Source organism: Orcinus orca, chromosome 11 (assembly GCF_937001465.1).
Source record: "Orcinus orca chromosome 11, mOrcOrc1.1, whole genome shotgun sequence".
Classification (NCBI taxonomy): Eukaryota; Metazoa; Chordata; class Mammalia; order Artiodactyla; family Delphinidae; genus Orcinus; species Orcinus orca.
In genome coordinates this window covers 58,661,788-58,666,276 of record NC_064569.1, presented here as the reverse complement: position 1 = coordinate 58,666,276, position 4,489 = coordinate 58,661,788, and the positions used below count along the sequence as shown (strand labels likewise).

General features: G+C 36.8%; 1 pseudogene; it reads right to left on the bottom strand.

The window, feature by feature from the left end:
• Positions 1–3,178: 3,178 nt before the first annotated feature.
• LOC117197509 (uncharacterized) lies at positions 3,179–3,252 on the bottom strand (annotated as a pseudogene).
• Positions 3,253–4,489: the final 1,237 nt, after the last annotated feature.

Here is a 4,489-nt window from a genome sequence, read left to right as displayed (position 1 = left end):
AAGCATTAACAGCAGTAGCTGACACTTACATAGAGCTTTCTGTATACTAGATGTACATTATATATACATATACACACACAGACATCCCCATACTCAGCTATTGTACCTGAATATCAAAGATCTCATATATATAGTAAGGAGACTCATGAAAAGAGAAATTCTTATAAATTAATATTTAAGATTTTGATACATTTTTTAAAGCAACGTAAGTCTGGTAAGAGATAAGGAAAAATATCCTTTCCTTAGAAGATAGAATTAGGATATAAATGGGGAAAAAAAAGAGAACTGGAGAAATGATGGAGAATAATTACAAGGAAAGTTCAAAGAAAGACTGGTTTAAACATTCCTTGTAAATTATCTCTATTTTGATTAGCTGGTGATTCTTGCTCTGACACATGGATTACAGAGCTGGAAGAAAGGTGAGGGAAAAAAAGAAATACCAGACACTTAAATTATAACCCAGTAAAAAGGTCAAAGAAATGCTAGTTAACACTTTATTTCTTAGGGTAGATGAAATATGAAAAGAACTAAAAGCTCAAAAACAGAAAGAAGAGCCTTTGCCATGTAAGGGCCAAAGTCAAATGGGTGCCCAGAGGAATAATAAAAATGCCCTTCTTTTAGCAAGCAAAAAAATTCAAAAATAAAGCTTAACAATACAAATAGAAAACAGCCATCAGTGTGACTAGGTGTTCATTTTGTGGTCCTGCTTTATCAGTTATTGTGTTTCCCAGTCAGTTATAGTGTTAAATATCACCCAACAGATTAGATTTCAGTGGCACAATTCCAGCTAACTTGAAATTAGTCATGATAATGAGGAGAAAGAAGCTTCTGGACAGCTCCCAAGCTTCATTCATTTGTAAGTTCTGAATTTTTGAATCAAAACTTTGTAAGGACTAAAAGCGTTTTTAAAAAAGGATAAATATAGTTTTCACCATTTTTAAAATGACCTATTGCTTTTATAATATAGATACAGAGGAATAAAAAAAGCTAAATCACAGGAGTTTGGAAGAGAAAAGAAAGGGAAACATCTGAATATCTGTGCAATAGCCAAATATCTGACTTTTTCCATTTAATGCTCGTACCAGTCAATGTAAGCCAGCTTTACCAGTGTAACAAACTCTGCTACGGTCTCAGTGGCTTAAAACTATAAAAGTTTATCCTCATGTTACCTGTCTGCTAAGGGTTTGCTGAGGTTTCTGCTCTGTGATCCTCATGATGAAACACCTACTACAACATTGCCAGTAATTAAGGCAGAGAGAAATAGAAGGTCGAAAATCATGCAGGTAACATATAACAATTATGCCTATATTTTACTGGCCAAAGTAGACATATGGCACACCTAACTCCACAAGAACAGAGGCATGCAATCCAACCATGTACATAAGAAAAAAAATAGAAATATTTGCTGGATAGAAATAGCAAACACCACAAGGCTCATAAAAGTCCATTTTAGTAATGAAATTAAGCCCCAGGGAGGTCAAACAACCACTCAATGACACTTGTTAGTGGAATAGCCAGTTTTGAAATCCAGGAATTTCTGACTTCAGGATGTGAATTGGGAAATGGGTAGGATGAATACTTGATTAATTCAATGTTGCAAAGTCCTTGGTACTGGAAGTTGCCTTACCTGTGTAACAGCAGCATCACTTAAGAATTTAATAGAAATGTACAATCTCAGTCCCACCCAAGATACTGAACCAGAATTTGCCTTGTAATAAGGTCTCTTGGCAATTCATCTGTACTTAAAGTTTGAGAAGCCCTGTCTTAAACTTCTTTGTCTTTGAGCACACATTAAGTCTCATCGGAAGTAACCCGTGGCTGTCCCCTGCTCCAAGCCTATACCTATCCATTTAGAAAGCCTTCCCCCCAAATTTCCCATCACCACCACTACCCAGTCATTTCTGGGACCCTATGTAGGAATGTGATAAGGATAACCGTCTTCCCTCAACTTTAATACACCTCTGTTTACTCTCCCCGCTGTCTTTCTCCAGGCACAGTGACCTCTCTTTCCTGTGTCTGCTAGCCCACAGAATAACAAATATGTCCTATTATCTGTAACACAGCTGAGGAAATGGGTGAAGAATGGACCTCTCTGGAAATCGCATTACAACTGACTATCTGGGCCTCTAAGCAGCACTGCTTATGCCCAGAATCAAACACATTCATATACGTACACAGCTTCTACAGCTGTTCCTTTGAGCAACACTTTTTAAATGGCTCAAGTCAGTCTATTGACCAAATGTAGGAAATGATGAAGGGATGAGAGAGAACTTTTTCTCATCTCTATTGTGCTCATAGTTATTCTCTTTTATCTTCCTAAGAATATCAACCCCCAAAGAACTGTTGTGCACCATACACCCAATTCAACAACAAAAAAGTGAAACTCTCTCATGCATACTAGTAATTCATGTAAATAACACTTGGGGTAAGGGGTACTTCAGATCAGCAGAAATTATCTCTTACAATTAACATATCATATCTAGGATACTAAATAGAAAATAATCATTTTGAATAAACCTAAAGGCCCTCTTATTTTGACAAGTGGTATTGCTTCATACTACTTCTATTCAAATAATTATAGAGAATATTATCCTCGAGTGTCTTGGAATCTTTCTGCTATTAAAAACAAGGCAACAGACCTGAAATGGAGTTGCTTATGCTAAACCTCACACCACCACCAAGACTTCACTTAATTACAGTTTCTGCTTTCCCAGAAATGGAATCTTAAACCAGTCAATCAGGAATTGTCTGATTAGCACTAGTTAAGTAATCTGCCTGTCAGACCCCTGTCATCTCCTAAAAGAAAGTAACTTGGTCATAATCAACCCACTTCTTTGCCTAGTATAACTTCCTTGTTCCTGCTCCCTTCTGTATATAAAAGTTTTTCATTTTATACAGGTCCTCAGGGCTCCTTTCTATCTGCTAGTTTCAATACTAACTGATTGGAATTCATTTTTGCCCAAATAAACCCTTAAAATTTTTAATATGACTCATAAAGTTTATCTCTTAATATTGTTATACATAATAATAAATTGAAACTTTAAAGAAAACCTATAACTAATAAAGAAATAATGAAACAGAATGAAAAAGGAAAGCCTAATAATAAGTATACATCAGGAGGACAGGGTGTGCTACATGAAATATAAGCAGACTTGGGTTTTCCTGCATAAGACTACCCTTATTCATTATAATTAGCAATAATTGTGCCTTGGATAAACCTCATTGGCTACAATACTGTCACTGTGCAAAGCTTCCCCTTATTCATTTTACAACCGAATCCCTCCTCCTCCAAACTGTCATTGGGATGCCCATCTAAATATAACATTTCCCAAACCATGTGAACAAGTGTTAGCCGATGGGATGTGAGCAGCTTTCAGGTCACATTCTTAAAAGGAGGCTACTTGCCTTTCACTTGTTCTTTTCACCTAGGAAGTATCAACAACTGGAACAGTCACCTTTGATCTAGGGATGGAATCTATGCTGATGATGGAAAAGCAACTCTTCCAAATCCCACTATGTTGCAATCTTAGAATTTTATGCAGCAGAGACATAAATCTTCTGTCATGTTTAAGTCACTGCTAATTGGTCTTTGAATCAATATTTAACTAATATAGGACTTAATATAAACAATTGTGAGTTTTTTCCCCAACAAAATCTAACCTCTGATAGAATACCTATATAACTGAGGATCTTGCTTTGCCTGATGAGTGAGAACTAAAAACAACAGAATTATTACAAAAAAACAGAAGGAAAAGACAGCTGTATTTAACTTTAGAAAAGTAAATATTCTTTATTTTTTGAAAAATGAATTTGGAAGAGTTTAAAATTTTCATAGACATAATATCAGATTTATTTGCAAAATATTTTGGATGAAGTAAGCAAGGATCTTCTAAGTCTACACATTTTATTTATGTTTTTATTCAACTAAATGCACTATGTGAATTGTCCTGTTTCTGTGAATGAGCTCATCATTTTCTCTGGCTCCAAACCATCTTGCGAGCCTTCCTTCTTCCTTCTTCTGCCATCCTATTAGTCTCTTCTTCCTTTGTTGTAGAGCCTCCCATATGAATTCTTTCTCTTTTATGTCACTGCTGTATCCATATCATTACCCACTTCTTCCAGGGTTCTTATAAAACTCTCTAAGTGGCCATTACTCCAGCTGCCTCTAACACCTTGTCTTTTTATTCTACCAGTTCAAAACTTAGGGAGAAAATTTTTTTTTTATATCTTCATTGTGCAAATCATTCCCTTCATCAAATACTTTCAAAAGTTAACATGTAGGGCTTCCCTGGTGGCGCAGTGGTTGAGAGTCCGCCTGCCGATGCAGGGGACACGAGTTCGTGCCCCAGTCCGGGAAGATCCCACATGCTGCGGAGCGGCTGGGCCCGTGAGCCATGGCTGCTGAGCCTGCGTGTCCGGAGCCTGTGCTCCACAACGGGAGAGGCCACAACAGTGAGAGGCCCGCGTACCACCAAAAAAAAAAAAAAAG